General features: G+C 53.2%; 1 protein-coding gene across 5 annotated transcripts in view; it reads right to left on the bottom strand.

Annotated features, from left to right (window-relative positions):
* usp18 (ubiquitin specific peptidase 18) overlaps positions 1–15,629 on the bottom strand; it is a 158,548-nt gene extending 142,919 nt beyond the window's left edge. For 2 of the 5 annotated variants that reach the window (XM_067999969.1, XM_067999970.1), the window contains exons 1-3: positions 14,792–14,900; positions 11,955–12,022; positions 9,737–9,807 (exon numbers count right to left, since the gene is read on the bottom strand). The gene's annotated coding sequence lies outside the window, so the exon portion shown is untranslated. Of the gene's footprint in view, positions 1–9,736; positions 9,808–11,954; positions 12,023–14,791; positions 14,901–15,147 lie in introns of those variants that run through there. The other 3 variants (XM_067999967.1, XM_067999966.1, XM_067999968.1) reach the window with 3 other exon arrangements.
* Positions 15,630–17,195: the final 1,566 nt, after the last annotated feature.

The raw sequence follows: 17,195 nt of genomic DNA, 5'->3' as shown, positions 1-17,195 counted from the left end.
GTCCTGTTATCACATCCTTTATAATAGATTCTAGCATTTTCCCTACTACTGATGTCAGGATAACAGGTCTGTAGCTCCCTGTTTTCTCTCTCCCTCCTTTCTTAAATAGTGGGGTTACAGTTCCTACCCTCCAATCTGCAGGAACCATTCCAGAATCTGTAGAATTTTGGAAGATGACAACCAATGCATCCACTATCTCTATAACCACCTCCTTCAAAACCCTGGGATGTGGATCGTCAGGTCCTTGGGATTTATCGACTTTCAGTCCCATTAATGTCTCTAGTATTATTTTTTTACTAATACTAATTTCTTTCAGTTCCTCATTCTCGCCAGACCCTTGGTTCTCTAGTATTTCTGGGAGGTTTTTTGTGTCTTCTTCCATGAATGTTTAATTTCTCTGCCATTTCCTTATTCCCCATTATAAATTCCCCCGTCTCTGTCTATAAGGGACCCACATTTGCCTTCGTCAGTGTTTTCCTTTTTACATACCTATAGAAGCTTTTACAGTCCATTTTTATGTTTCTCGCTAGTTTACTCATATTCTATTTTTCCCCTCTTAATCAATTTTGTCTTTTAAAAAGCATTTGGACAGTTACATGGGTAAGATGGGTATAGAGGGATATGGGCCAAGTGCAGGCAATTGGGACTAGCTTAGTGGTATAAACTGGGCGACATGGACATGTTGGGCCGAAGGGCCTGTTTCCATGTTGTAAACTTCTATGATTCTATGATTCTAATTTCTCTTGTTAGCCACGGTTGGACCACTTTTCCTGTTGGGTTTTGTGCCTTAAGGGAATATATATTTGTTGCAAATTATGTATTAATTCTTTAAATGCTAGCCATTGTCTGTCTACCGTCATACCTTTTAATGTAGTTCCCCAATCAACCACAGCCAACTTGCACCTCAAACCTTCGTAGTTTCCTTTGTTTAGATTTAAGACTCTAGTTTTGGATTGAACTACATCACTTTCAAACATAATGAAGAATTCTATCATATTATGGTCACTCTTCCCTAAGGGCTCCTTTACAACAAGATTATTAATTAACCCTTTCTCTTTGCACAATACTAGATCTAAAATAGCCTGTACCCTAGTTGGTTCCTCAACAAACTGATCCAGAAAACCATCTCGTATACATTCCAGGAATTCGTCCTCCACAGTATTAGTGCTAATTTGGTTTGCCCTATCTATATGTCGATTAAAATCCCCCGTGATTACAGTATTACCCTTGTTACATGTACTTCTAATTTCCTGCTTTATACCGTGCCCTACATTACCACTACTGTTTGGTGGCCTATAAACAACTCCCACCAATGTTTTCTGCCCCTTGCTGTTTCTTAGCTCCACCCAAACTGATTCTACATCTTGATCTTCTGAGCCAAGATCCTTCCTCACTATTGTACTGATCTCATCCTTTATTAACAGCACTACCCCACCTCCTCTTCCTTTTTGCCTGTCCTTCCTAAATGTCAAATATCCTTGAATATTCAGTTCCCAGCCTTGGTCACCCTGCAGTCACGTCTCTGTAATGGCAATTAGATCAGACGCATTTACTTCTATTTGTGCCCTCAATTAATCCACCTTGTTGCGAATGCTGCGTGCATTCAGATAAAGTGCCTTTAATTGTGCCTATTTTGACCTTATTTGCTGCTGGCCTTTGTTTCCGCTGCCTTCCAATTTCACTCACTACTTTGTGCTTTCCACTTCCAGCTTTGTTACTTTCCCTTCTGAATCTCCTCTCAGGTTCCCATCCCCCTGCCAAGTTAGTTTAAACCCCCCCCAACAGCACTAGCAAACCTCCCCTAGCAAGGATATTAGTCCCGGCCCTATTGAGATACAACACGTCCAATCAGTGATACCCCCTTGTACAGACCACGAGCTGTGATATCCACCCTGTTCAAAACATTAGCAGTGAGATCTACCCTCTACAAAACATTAGCAGTGATATCTACCCTCTACAAAACATTGTAAACAATTTTACAACACCAAGTTATAGTCCAGCAATTTTATTTTAAATTCACAAGCTTTCGGAGGCTTCCTCCTTCCTCAGGTGAACATTGTTCCTATCATCCTATGTTCCAACAAACCACAAGCAGTGATAACGGGTACGGTAGCATAGTGGTTATGTTACTGAACTAGTAATTCAGAGGCCTGGACTAATAATTCAAGGTCATGAATTCGAATCCCGCCATGGCAGCTGGGGAATTTAAATTCAATTAATTAAATAAAATCTAGAATTAAAAAAAACTAGTGTCAATAATGGTGGCCATGAAACTACTGGATTGTCGTAAAAACCAATCTGGTTCACTAATGCCCTTCAGGGAAGGAAACCTGCCGTCCTTACCCGGTCTGGCCTAAATGTGACTCCAGACCCATAGCAATGTGGTTGATTCTGAAATGGCCTAGCAAGACACTCAGTTGTAAAATCTCGCTACGGAAAGTCACAACAAGAATAAAACCGGACAGACCACGAGGCACTGGACACGACAAAGGCAAACCAAGCCCAGTCAACCCTGCAATATACCTCCTCACTAACATCTGGGACTTGTGCCAAAATTGGGAGAGCTGTTCCACAGACCAGTCAAGCAACAGCCTGACATAGCCATACTCACAGAATCATACTTTTCAGCCAACATCCCAGACTCTTCCATCACCATCCCTGGGTATGTCCTACCCCACCGGCAGGACAGACCCACCAGAGGTGGTGGTACAGTGATATACAATCAGGAGGGAGTGGCCCTGGGAGTCCTCAACATTGAATCTGGACCCCATGAAATCTCATGGCATCAGGTCAAACATCGGCAAGGAAACCTCCTGCTGATTACCGCCTACCGTCCTCCCTCAGCTGATGAATCAGTCCTCCTCCATGTTGAACACCACTTGGAGGAAGCACTGAGGGTAGCAAGGTCACAAAACGTACTCTGGGTGGGGGACTTCAATGTCAATCACCAAGAGTGGCTCGGTAGCACCACTACTGACCGAGCTGGCCGAGTCCTGAAGGACATAGCTGCCAGACTGGGCCTGCGACAGGTGGTGAGCGAAACAACACGAGGGAAAAACATACGTGACCTCGTCCTCACCAATCTACCTGTCGCAGATGCATCTGTCCATGACAGTATTGGAAGGACCGATCACCGCACAGTCCTCGTGGAGATGAAGTCCTGTCTTCGCACTGAGGACACCATCCAACGTGTTGTGTGGCACTACCACTGTGCTAAATGGGATAGATTCAGAACAGATCTAGCAGCTCAAAACTGGGCATCCATGAGGCACTGTGGGCCATCAGCAGCAGCAGATTTGTATTTCAGCACAATCTGTAACCTCATGGCCCGGCATATTCCTCACTCTACCATTACCAACAAGCCGGGGGATCAACCCTGGTTCAATGAGGAGTGTAGAAGAGCATGCCAGGAGCAGCACCAGGCGTACCGAAAAATGAGGTGCCAACCTGGTGAAACTACAACTCAGGACTACATGCATGCTAAACAGCGGAAGCAACATGCTATAGCCAGAGCTAAGCGATTCTACAACCAATGGATCAGATCAAAGCTCTGCAGTCCTGCCACATCCAGTCGTGAATGGTGGTGGACAATTAAACAACTAACGGGAGGAGGAGGCTCTGTGAACATCCCCATCCTCAATGATGGCGGAGTCCAGCACGAGAGTGCAAAAGACAAGGCTGAAGCGTTTGCAACCACCTTCAGCCAGAAGTGCTGAGTGGATGATCCATCTCGACCTCCTCCCGAAATCCCCACCATCACAGAAGCCAGTCTTCAGCCAATTCAATTCACTCCACGTGATATCAAGAAACGGCTGAGTGCACTGGAAACAGCAAAGGCTATGGGCCCCGACAACATCCCAGCTGTAGTGCTGAAGACTTGTGCTCCAGAACTAGCTGCGCCTCTAGCCAATCTGTTCCAGTACAGCTACAACACTGACAACAGCCCGACAATGTGGAAAATTGCCCAGGTATGGCCTGTCCACAAAAAGCAGGACAAATCCAATCCGGCCAATTACCACCCCATCAGTCTACTCTCAATCATCAGCAAAGTGATGGAAGGTGTCGTCGACAGTGCTATCAAGCGACACTTACTCACCAATAACCTGCTTACCGATGCTCAGTTTGGGTTCCGCCAGGACCACTCGGCTCCAGACCTCATTACAGCCTTGGTCCAAACACGGACAAAAGAGCTGAATTCCAGAGGTGAGGTGAGAGTGACTGCCCTTGACATCAAGGCAGCATTTGACCGAGTGTGGCACCAAGGAGCCCGAGTAAAATTGAAGTCAATGGGAATCAGGGGGAAAATTCTCCAGTGGCTGGAGTCATACCTAGCAAAAAGGAAGATGGAGTGGTTATTGGAGGCCAATCATCTCAGCCCCAGGACATTGCTGCAGGAATTCCTCAGGGCAGTGTCCTAGGCCCAACCATCTTCAGCTGCTTCATCAATGACCTTCCCTCCATCATAAGGTCAGAAATGGGGATGTTCGCTGATGACTGCACAGTGTTCAGTTCCATTCGCAACCCCTTAGATAATGAAGCAGTCCGTGCCCGCATGCAGCAAGACCTGGACAACATCCAGGCTTGGGCTGATAAATGGCAAGTAACATTCAGGCCAGAAAAGTGCCAGGCAATGACCATCTCCATCGAGAGAGTCTAACCACCTCCCCTTGACATTCAACGGCATTACCATCGCCGAATCCCCCACCATCAACATCCTGGAGGTCACCATTGACCAGAAACTTAACTGGACCAGCCACATAAATACTGTGGCTACAACAGCAGGTCAGAGGCTGGGTATTCTGTGGCGAGTGACTCACCTCCTGACTCCCCAAAGCCTTTCCACCATCCACAAGGAACAACATAGGAACAGGAGTAGCTCGACACCATCCAGGACAAAGCAGCCCACTTGATTGGCACCCCATCCACCACCCTAAACATTCACTCCCTTCACCACCGGCGCACCGTGGCTGCAGTGTGTACCATCTACAGGATGCACTGCAGCAACTCGCCAATTCCGCCACCTCTACCACCTCGAAGGACAAGGGCAGCAGGCACGTGGGAACAACACCACCTGCACGTTCCCCTCCAAGTCACACACCATCCCGACTTGGAAATATATCGCCGTTCCTTCATCGTCGCTGGGTCAAAATCCTGGAACTCCCTTCCTAACAGCACTGTGGGAGAACCTTCACCACACGGACTGCAGCGGTTCAAGAAGGCGGCTCACCACCACCTTCTCAAGGGCAATTAGGGATGGGCAATAAATGCCGGCCTTGCCAGCGATGCCCACATTTCATGAACGAATTTTTAAAAATCTGCTAATCTATTCTCATACTTTCTCTTTTTTAGATCTCTTTTGTGCTTTCTGTATTTAGCTTTGTTCCCTACTGTATTATGAATCTTACATTCATCATAAGCCTCCTTTTTCTGTTTCATTTTAATCTCTTTATCTTTAGTCATCCAGGGAGCACTAGCTTTGGATGCCCCTCCCTTTCCCCCTTATGGGAACGTGTCTACTCTGCCCCAATCAATTCCTCCTTGAAGGCCTCCCACTGATGAATTACTGTTTTAACTGCCAATTTTTGATTCCAATCCACCAGGGCAAGATCCCTTTTTATCTCAATGAAATTAGCCCGCCTCCAGTTAAGTATTTTCACATTTGATTGTTCCTTGTCCTTGTCCATAACTATTCTAATCCTGATGATATTGTGATCACTGTTCCCCAAATGCTCCCCCACTGAAACATGCTCCATTTGCCCCACTTCATTCCCCAGAACTAGATCCAGCACTGCTTCCTCCCCCATTGGGCTGGAAACACACTGATCAAGAAAGTTCTCTTGAACACATTTCAAGAATCCTCCCGCTCTTTGCCCTTTACACTGTTACTGTCCCAGTCTAAATTGGGATAATTGAAGTCCCCCATTATCACTGCTCTATAGTTCTTGTATCTTTCTGTAATTTCCCTGCAAGTTTGCTCCTCTATCTCCTTCCCACTATTTGGTGGCCTGTAGTAAACACCCAGTAGTGTGGTAGCTCCTCTATTGTTCCTTAATTCTAACCAGATAGATTCTGTCTTTGACCCCTCAACGACATCATCCCTTTCCAGTGCTATAATAGTTTCTTTGATCAATATTCCCACCACCCCCCCCCCCACTTCTTTCTTTCCTTCCCTATCTTCCCTGAATATCTTGTAACCAGGAATATTAAGTTCCCAATCCTCCCCTTCTTTAAGCCAGGTCTCTGTTATTGCCACTATATCATAGTCCCATTAGCAACTTGAGCCTGCAGCTCACCAACCTTATTCACCATGCTACATGCGTTACGTAGAATTACACAGAATGTATAGCACAGAAACAGGTCTTTCGGCCCAACTGGTCCATGCTGGTGTTTATGCTCCACACGAGCCTCCTCCCTCCCTGCTTCATCTAACCCTATCAGCCTTCTGTATTTAGCTTTGTTCCGTACTGTATTATGAACCTTACATTTATCATAAGCCTCCTTTTTCTGTTTCTCCCTATCCTCCTGTTCATTTCCTCATGTGTTTATCTAGCTGATGATTTATACCCATGCACTCCAAACTCATCTCAGACTGCCTCACATTTCCCCCTGTCTGATCCCTCCTATTCTTTACTCCAGTGCTATTTGTCCTTCCCAGTCCTCTGTGTACCTTGTTTCTCCTCTCTAATGTTTCATCCTGGTACCCCTCCCCCTGCCAAATTAGTTTAAACCCTCCCCACAGCACTAGTTAACCTCCCCGTGAGGACATTGGTCCAGCCCTGTGGAGGTGAACAGATCCCTCCTGCCCCAGAACTGGTTGCAGTGGCCCAGGGATCTGAAGCCCTCCCTCCTGCACCATTGCTCTAGCATTAACCTGTCTTATCCGACTAATCCCTAGAGCGTGGCACTGGGAGTAATCCAGGGATTACTACCTTTGAGGTCCTGCTTTTTAACTTCCTCCCTAGTTCCTGAAACTCTGACTGCAGGACCTCAACCCTTTTCTTTCTTTTGTCATTGGTTCCCACGTGGACCACGACTTCTGGCTGCTCCCCTTCCCTCCTCAAAATGTCCTTCACCCCAGTACCAGGGAGGCAACACTCCCCCACCCACCGCCCCCCCCCATGACTCCAGTCCCACCCTTACCCAGTCTGGGCCCACTTGTGACTCCAGTCCCACCCTTACCCAGTCTGGGCCCCCTCGTGACTCCAGTCCCACCCCTACCCAGTCTGGGCCCCCTCGTGACTCCAGTCCCACCCTTACCCAGTCTGGGCCCCCTCGTGACTCCAGTCCCACCCTTACCCAGTGTGGGCCCATTTGTGACTCCAGTCCCACCCTTACCCAGTCTGGGCCTACACGTGACTCCAGTCCCACCCCTACCCGGTCTGGGCCTACACGTGACTCCAGTCCCACCCTTACCCAGTGTGGGCCTACACGTGACTCCAGTCCCACCCCTACCCAGTGTGGGCCTACACGTGACTCCAGTCCCACCCCTACCCAGTCTGGGCCCATTTGTGACTCCAGTCCCACCCTTACCCAGTGTGGGCCCATTTGTGACTCCAGTCCCACCCTTACCCGGTCTGGGCCTACACGTGACTCCAGTCCCACCCCTACCCGGTCTGGGCCTACACGTGACTCCAGTCCCACCCTTACCCAGTCTGGGCCCCCTCGTGACTCCAGTCCCACCCTTACCCAGTCTGGGCCTACACGTGACTCCAGTCCCACCCCTACCCGGTCTGGGCCTACACGTGACTCCAGTCCCACTCTTACCCAGTCTGGGCCCATTTGTGACTCCAGTCCCACCCTTACCCAGTGTGGGCCCATTTGTGACTCCAGTCCCACCCCTACCCGGTCTGGGCCTACTCGTGACTCCAGTCCCACCCTTACCCAGTCTGGGCCTACTCGTGACTCCAGTCCCACCCTTACCCAGTCTGGGCCTACACGTGACTCCAGTCCCACCCTTACCCAGTCTGGGCCTACACGTGACTCCAGTCCCACCCTTACCCAGTCTGGGCCTACACGTGACTCCAGTCCCACCCTTACCCAGTCTGGGCCTACACGTGACTCCAGTCCCACCCTTACCCAGTCTGGGCCTACACGTGACTCCAGTCCCACTCTTACCCAGTCTGGGCTTACTCGTGACTCCAGTCCCACCCTTACCCAGTCTGGGCCTACACGTGACTCCAGTCCTACCCTTACCCAGTCTGGGCCTACTCGTGACTCCAGTCCCACACTATGTTGTTAACTCTTAATATGGGCATTGCCCATATCCCAAGAACAAGTTAAAAAGATTTCAGCTAACGACAGAAGTGCCATTTATCCACTCCCCCCGCAGTGATCCTCATGTAGCTGATGTAATGGGGCAAACAGGACACAACGAGGTAGGACTGGCCTTGTGGATTGGATAGAAACCACCCGATTTTCATTCCCATTGAAATCAGCGGCATCAGGTTGAAAATATGCCCAATGAAGTGAGTCAGACAAGGATTTCTTTGTGCCATAGCTCTCCCCAGGCCCGGCAGAGCTGGGGACCAAGGGTTGTACCATGTATGTGGCGGGGGCACTGCAAACATACTGCTGCCCCTCCCCTCACAGTCCCAACCCTCCGTTTTGGAAGTGATTGTCTGATTGATGGATTGGACAGAGCCACAGCAATGCCTGAATTTCCAGGCATGTCCTGTGCACCCAACACATTCCCACTTTATCCCAGAATGAACAAATGCTCCATTTTCCCCCCGACCCACCTCAATGCTCCATGTGCTCACACGTTCAAAGAATGTGGGCACAGGTCACTGGCACCGGCATGGGTCACGGGCACTGGGCATTTCATGGGTCACGGGCACTGGGCACAGGGCATTTCATGGGTCACGGGCACTGGGCACAGGGCATTTCATGGGTCACGGGCACTGGGCACAGGGCATTTCATGGTGGGGTGGACAATGATTTGGCTGCAGGCTCGAGATGGGTTTTTGAGAATTGACCTGTACCCAAACCTTGTCCCCAGGCCCCCTCCTCCATCAATAGTCAGCCACACAAGCTCATTCCGTTATCCCGTACAATATTACGCACCTTGCTCAGGGAGCAGTGAAAACTAGAGGGTCCCAGCTGCCAATCTGAGGTGCATTAGCTGATCTTCACTGCAACTGGGGGGAGAGGGGGTGCAGGGGGGAGAGGGGGAGCAGGGGGGAGAGGGGGAGCAGGGGGGAGAGGGGGAGCAGGGGGGAGAGGGGGAGCAGGGGGGAGAGGGGGAGCAGGGGGGAGAGGGGGAGCAGGGGGGAGAGGGGGAGCAGGGGGGAGAGGGGGAGCAGGGGGGAGAGGGGGTGCAGGGGGGAGAGGGGGTGCAGGGGGGAGAGGGGGAGCAGGGGGGAGAGGGGGAGCAGGGGGGAGAGGGGGTGCAGGGGGGGGGAGGGGGAGCACAATTAGTCTCAGAGCCAGAGGCCTGCTCCCGATCTCATCCCCGCCCCCGCTCTCTGCCCCGGGGACCCCCGCCCCCGCTCTCTGCCCCGGGGACCCCCACCCCCGCTCTCTGCCCCGGGGACCCCCGCCCCCGCTCTCTGCCCCGGGGACCCCCGCTCCTGGACAGTGCGTATATGGACTTTGTGTTATTGAGAATTGAAGCCCCTCCCAGCTCGAATAACTCACTGTCCTGATGTACAAACAAAGAATGGACTTTTGCTGCCCACAGAGCTAAAAATCAGCTCTGGTCAGCACTTCTGGAGGGGGTGGGGGAAATAATACATACCATCTGCCCAGGGCTGCCCGGGATCTCCTCGATTTCAATCGGCCTTTGCCTTTCTGGTAGGTCACTGTCGCCTGAATACAAAATAAAAGCACAAGATGAAGAAAGCTCATTGGTTCCTGGAGCTCAGTCTCCACACTCTAATTCACCGTGTCATTAATAAAAACACAAAGCTAAAAGGATCAAAGTGAGAAACTGGAGATAAATCTCTCTGCCAGGTGACTGATCAAACATACTCGTTACGGAATCGTGCAATCCAAGTGAACAAAGGCAGAGATATCAGTCACATTACTCACCACCGATACACAAGGTGCCACTTTTCAGTACATCAAGTTATCTGTTCGGTCTGCCCGAGATATTTTCACGGGTACAGTGATGGAGGTCACTCCCATAAGCGGTCTGAGCACCTTATGTTCAGGGGTGCGCCCGTACTGCCCGATCTCTAGCTATACGATAGTGTAAACTAGGGGTGTGACAATAGCACCCGTGTGTGATCTGGGTGTGTCAATCGGGCCCTCGTGTGATCTGAGTGTGTCAATCGGACCCTCGTGTGATCTGGGTGTGTCAATCGGACCCTCGTGTGATCTGGGTGTGTCAATCGGACCCTCGTGTGATCTGGGTGTGTCAATCGGACCCTCGTGTGATCTGGGTGTGTCAATCGGACCCTCGTGTGATCTGAACGGGATATTCCTGACGTTCACACTGATTTCTCCAATCTATCCGAAGATTGATTGAAACTCACCTCAGTGAGATGAGAAAGAATGAATTAAGCTGCTTTATTTTACAGATAGCAAGTGTACAGAGTAACAGTCAAAGCAAGTCTCACTTACTGAACTCAATCTCATTTCTCTCCTCAAAAATGAGAGAAAGTAATAAACCATTTCCCGTCCATTGACTGACCAGTGTTTGGCTTTTCTTTGTGGGCAATTTCGTGCTGTAAAAACTGACCTCCCACATCTGTGGTTCCAGCACTCAGCTCAAGCTTGCCCCTCACGGTCTCGTTTAAAACCTGACTGCCCCCGGCATGGATTTTCCTTTGCTATTCATTCAATCCAACCCCAGAAAGCCCACATCAGCACCGCAATGGGTACGAATATTAATTGGCCATCTGAGATAACTAATTACTTAATGGCCCCGTGCTCATCCTGGCTAACGGGCCCTGGGCTGAGACAACAGATCTTCACTTTAGCAATTTGAATTGGAGTGGAACATTTGACAAACTGGCTTGTCTGGTTTTAATGCACTTCTCGAATGTCTGCAGTATTTTACAAAAACCTGTGTGAATTCACTTTGTTTTGAAACACAACCATTAAATTTAACTCGATCCTAAAATCCTTTCTGTGAGGAAAATGAAAGATCAAAAATTTCAAAATGTGACAGCATCCAATATATTCTCTGGAGTTTCGAAGAATGAGCGGGGATCTCATTGAAATGTATAAAATTATTAGAGGCTTGACAGGGTAGATGCTGAGAGGCTGAGAGGCTGTTTCCCCTGGCTGGAGAGTCTAGAACTAGGGGACATAGTCTTAGGATAAGGGGTCGGACATTTAGGACTGAAATGAGGGGGAATTTCTTCACTCAGAGGTTTGTGAATCTTTGGAATTCTTTACACCAGAGGGCTGTGGATGCTCAGTTGTTGAGAATATTTAAGACTGAGATGGATAGATTTTTGGACTCTAAGGGAATCAAGGGATATGGGGATCAGGCAGGAAAGTGGAGTTGAGGTTGAAGATCAGCCATGATCTTGTTGAATGGTGGAACAGGCTCAAGGGGCTGAATGGCCTAATCCTGCTCCAATTTCTTATGAAGCCAGAAACGAACTTCATTAATCGGCCCCCTGCTCATCCCGGCTAATGGGCCGCTGATATAGCCAGTCAGGCCTTTAAAGAGCAAAATGGGGAGTAAAATGTCACTGAGGTGCAGTCACGTCCCAGGGCTGCACAATTCTACAAAACATACTGGCACTGCGACATCAGGTGGGCATCAAACAGCTGTAGAAATCTGTCCCAATTTACCAGGCAAACCATTGGAATTTGCCCAGGATCACTCATGAGCTGCACCCGAGGAGCCAGTGAGCAGCACATACCTCTCCCACAATCAGTGGTGGTGAGTGTCAAGAGGAGGCGGAGAGGAGAGAGCTCCAAAAGGCAGAGGCTAGGACACAGCAGGTAAATTATTTTACATCACTGGTGTTACATCAGCAACTCCTCACAGTCCTTACCAGGTGGGGCAGGGTCAAGCTTCAGGTCTGAAAGCTGCTGAACGCAAACATCAAATATTGGGAGGGATCTGAGGAATAACCGAACATAATCAGTCATTTCAGGTCAACGATGGATCCAAAAATAAATGGAAGTGGCTTCGGCCTGACACACGAACAAGAGTACCATCAGAAGAGAAAGAATGCAGAGATGTGCCAGGATCATTTTCATTGAAAGATATCTCAATTTATTAACCGGTTAGTTCCCTGATGCCCTCCTGGTAAAGGCACAGTGCAAGAAAAGCCCCCACTGTCCCTCCACACACACACACACACACGCAGGGCAGAGAGTGTCTGTTCTGATGCTGGGCCGGGTGTGGGCGGGCGGGGGCCGGGTGTGGGCGGGCGGGGGCCGGGTGTGGGCGGGCGGGGGCCGGGTGTGGTTGGGGCCGGGTGGGGGCCGGGTGTGGTTGGGGCCGGGTGGGGGCCGGGTGTGGTTGGGGCCGGGTGTGGGTGGGGCTGGGTGTGGGCGGGCGGGGGCCGGGTGTGGGCGGGCGGGGGCCGGGTGTGGTTGGGGCCGGGTGTGGGTGGGGCTGGGTGTGGGCGGGCGGGGGCCGGGTGTGGGCGGGCGGGGGCCGGGTGTGGTTGGGGCCGGGTGTGGTTGGGGCCGGGTGTGGGTGGGTGGGGCCGGGTGTGGTCGGGCGGGGGCCGGGTGTGGGCGGGCGGGGGCCGGGTGTGGGTGGGTGGGGCCGGGTGTGGGCGGGCGGGGGCCGGGTGTGGGCGGGCGGGGGCCGGGTGTGGGCGGGCGGGGGCCGGGTGTGGGTGGGTGGGGCCGGGTGTGGGCGGGCGGGGGCCGGGTGTGGGCGGGCGGGGGCCGGGTGTGGGCGGGCGGGGGCCGGGTGTGGGCGGGCGGGGGCCGGGTGTGGGCGGGCGGGGGCCGGGTGTGGGCGGGCGGGGGCCGGGTGTGGGTGGGTGGGGCCGGGTGTGGGCGGGCGGGGGCCGGGTGTGGGCGGGCGGGGGCCGGGTGTGGGTGGGTGGGGCCGGGTGTGGGCGGGCGGGGGCCGGGTGTGGGTGGGTGGGGCCAGGTGTGGGGAAGCAGTAGGGGGGCTACAGTTGGTCTCACTGTGCCTCAGCTAGAAAATCAGTGTTAACAATTGAGGCCATGTGGTGAGAAGGCGGCCTGTGCCATGACGCTCCACACAGTAGAAAAGCCGACCGACACTCACTGCCAGGTTCACCCATTACCCAGGCGGGATACTGAAGGACCATTCAAGGAATAGAATGCCAGCAAGGGGCAGCGGGCATCGTTTTCAGGGGAGGAGGTGATGGGCAAAAGCAGAAAAGTGGCAATTTTTGGAAAGAAAGGAAGTCTTCAGTGGGGATGGCTGTGGGTCCACAATGGTCAATCTCACCCACACAGGAAACACAACCCATCGGGAGAGAGAGAGACTCCCACAACATCAATAATTGTCAAACTTTATCCTGCAGCCTCATGTCATCAACTCAGAGACACTGTCGTCCACTCAGAACCGGCACTCGCACTCCCTCTCCCGACAACCTCTCCCCCGACACTCTCACACTCTCCCCCCGACCCCCTCGCACTCCCTCTCCCGACAACCTCTCCCCCGAAACTCTCACTCTCCCCCCGACACTCACTCTCTCTCTCCCCCGACACTCACTCTCTCTCTCCGACACTCACTCTCTCTCCCCCCGACACTCACTCTCTCTCTCCGACACTCACTCTCTCTCTCCCCCGACACTCACTCTCTCTCCCCCCGACACTCACTCTCTCTCCCCCGACACTCACTCTCTCTCCCCCGACACTCACTCTCTCTCTCCCCCCGACACTCACTCTCTCTCCCCCGACACTCACTCTCCCTCTCACCCCGACACTCACTCTCTCTCCCCCCGACACTCACTCTCTCTCCCCCCGACACTCACTCTCTCTCCCCCGACACTCACTCTCTCTCCCCCCGACACTCACTCTCTCTCCCCCGACACTCACTCTCTCTCTCCCCCCGACACTCACTCTCTCTCCCCCGACACTCACTCTCCCTCTCACCCCGACACTCACTCTCTCTCCCCCCGACACTCACTCTCTCTCCCCCGACACTCACTCTCTCTCTCCCCCCGACACTCACTCTCTCTCTCCCCCGACACTCACTCTCTCTCTCCGACACTCACTCTCTCTCTCCCCCGACACTCACTCTCTCTCCCCCCGACACTCACTCTCTCTCCCCCGACACTCACTCTCTCTCTCCCCCCGACACTCACTCTCTCTCCCCCGACACTCACTCTCCCTCTCACCCCGACACTCACTCTCTCTCCCCCCGACACTCACTCTCTCTCCCCCCGACACTCACTCTCTCTCCCCCCGACACTCACTCTCTCTCCCCCGACACTCACTCTCTCTCTCCCCCCGACACTCACTCTCTCTCCCCCGACACTCACTCTCCCTCTCACCCCGACACTCACTCTCTCTCCCCCCGACACTCACTCTCTCTCCCCCCGACACTCACTCTCTCTCCCCCCGACACTCACTCTCTCTCCCCCCGACACTCACTCTCTCCCCCCGACACTCACTCTCTCACCCCGACACTCACTCTCTCTCCCCCCGACACTCACTCTCTCTCCCCCGACACTCACTCTCTCTCCCCCGACACTCACTCTCTCTCTCCCCCCGACACTCACTCTCTCTCCCCCCGACACTCACTCTCTCTCCCCCGACACTCACTCTCTCTCCCCCGACACTCACTCTCTCTCTCACCCCGACACTCACTCTCTCTCCCCCCGACACTCACTCTCTCTCCCCCGACACTCACTCTCTCTCCCCCGACACTCACTCTCCCCCCGACACTCACTCTCTCTCCAGCTGTTCTCTTCTCCCGGATCTCATTCCTTGTCCATTTCTTTCAGTTTCGTTTCCGAGCGATCGACGAGTCAGACCGAAAGTGACGACCGGCCCAAAGGGGAGGGACCGACAGGGCGGGGGGGGGGGGAGTGACGGGGGGGGTGGGCATGTGGGGAGAAACAAATAAACTGAGACCCCAGACCCCGGGACCGGAGTCAGTGACCCGGAAACCTCCCCCCAAACAACATAATCACAAAACATCAACAGTGAATGTGGGATCAACAATCTCACATGGCCACAAATTCACAATCCCCCCCCGAACCCCTCGATTACATTCCAGCCTGTAACTCGGGTATCAGTTCTAACCAGAATGTGGATGTTTTCCGGATGCATGGAAACAGGACACCAGCCCCATTGGATCAGACACGGAGCAGACACTGTGTGCTCTGGTTGTAAATGTTCGGTGAATCAGTCCATTTTCTTCTTGACGTAAAGGGAGGTGCAGATTACAGCCGATGTCCTTTGCTGCAGTGTTTATCGGGGCCGCAGTCTCGGCACTGGTTCCCGATGGCAGTCGTTCATTTGATCCCAGTCCGTTTACATCCGAGATGATTGCGTTGCCTGACCCAGGGCTGCTGTGAGCAAGGCCACGCTTAAATTGCCAGTGTTATGTTCCTGGAACCCTGTCTTGTGTTGGCTCAGTGTTCGCCTTGGAACAGAAGCACCCCCTTCACACTCCACTTATAATGAGCCACATATGGGCTAACACTCAGCATCTCTCCAGTACACTGCTCAGCAGAATCCCACACAGCAAACCTAAGCCCAGGCTGAGTGAACAGCAGCAATAGAGGAACCTCTATCGGCACAGACAAGTCTGTTCATGGGAAGGCTTATTTTTGGGGCAGTTTGGGGACAGCAGCATCATTTATCCAATCTGCTGCATGTTGAGACTGTGAAAGAGAGAGACATGAGAATGTAAGGGGGGGTGTGCCAGTGCTGGTCAGGGGGAGCTTCACTGGTAGGGGACACATGGGGAGCTTCACCGGTAGGGGACACAGGGGGAGCTTCACTGGTAGGGGACACATGGGGAGCTTCACCGGTAGGGGACACAGGGGGAGCTTCACCGGTAGGGGACACAGGGGGAGCTTCACCGGTAGGGGACACAGGGGGAGCTTCACCGGTAGGGGACACAGGGGGAGCTTCACTGGTAGTGGACACAGGGGGAGCTTCACCGGTAGTGGACACAGCGGGAGCTTCACTGGTAGTGGACACAGGGGGAGTTTCACCGGTAGTGGACACAGGGGGAGCTTCACTGGTAGTGGACACAGGGGGAGTTTCACCGGTAGTGGACACAGGGGGAGCTTCACTGGTAGTGGACACAGGGGGAGCTTCACTGGTAGTGGACACAGGGGGAGCTTCACCGGTAGTGGACACAGGGGGAGCTTCACCGGTAGTGGACACAGGGGGAGATTCACCGGTAGTGGACACAGGGGGAGTTTCACCGGTAGTGGACACAGGGGGAGCTTCACCGGTAGTGGACACAGGGGGAGCTTCACCGGTAGTGGACACAGGGGGAGCTTCACCGGGAGTGGACACAGGGGGAGCTTCACCGGTTGTGGACACAGGGGGAGCTTCACCGGTAGTGGACACAGGGGGAGTTTCACCGGTAGTGGACACAGGGGGAGCTTCACTGGTAGTGGACACAGGGGGAGCTTCACCGGTAGTGGACACAGGGGGAGCTTCACCGGTAGTGGACACAGGGGGAGATTCACCGGTAGTGGACACAGGGGGAGTTTCACCGGTAGTGGACACAGGGGGAGCTTCACCGGTAGTGGACACAGGGGGAGCTTCACCGGTAGTGGACACAGGGGGAGCTTCACCGGGAGTGGACACAGGGGGAGCTTCACCGGTTGTGGACACAGGGGGAGCTTCACCGGTAGTGGACACAGGGGGAGTTTCACCGGTAGTGGACACAGGGGGAGCTTCACCGGTAGTGGACACAGGGGGAGCTTCACCGGTAGGGGACACATGGGGAGCTTCACCAGGAGTGGACACAGGGGGAGCTTCACCGGTAGTGGACACAGGGGGAGCTCCACTGGTAGGGGACACAGGGGGAGCTTCACCGGTAGTGGACACAGGGGGAGCTTCACCGGTAGGGGACACAGGGGGAGCTCCACTGGTAGGGGACACAGGGGGAGCTTCACCGGTAGTGGACACAGGGGGAGCTTCACTGGTAGGGGACACAGGGGGAGCTTCACCGGGAGTGGACACAGGGGGAGCTTCACCGGTAGTGGACACAGGGGGAGCTTCACTGGTAGTGGACACAGGGGGAGTTTCACCGGTAGTGGAAACAGGGGGAGCTTCACTGGTAGTGGACACAGGGGGAGCTTCACTGGTAGTGGACACAGGGGGAG

The sequence above is a fragment of the Heptranchias perlo genome, chromosome 18 (genome assembly GCF_035084215.1).
Source record: "Heptranchias perlo isolate sHepPer1 chromosome 18, sHepPer1.hap1, whole genome shotgun sequence".
Lineage (NCBI taxonomy): Eukaryota > Metazoa > Chordata > Chondrichthyes > Hexanchiformes > Hexanchidae > Heptranchias > Heptranchias perlo.
The sequence above is the reverse complement of the archived record's forward strand: the minus strand, read 5'-3'. Positions and strand labels throughout refer to the sequence as shown.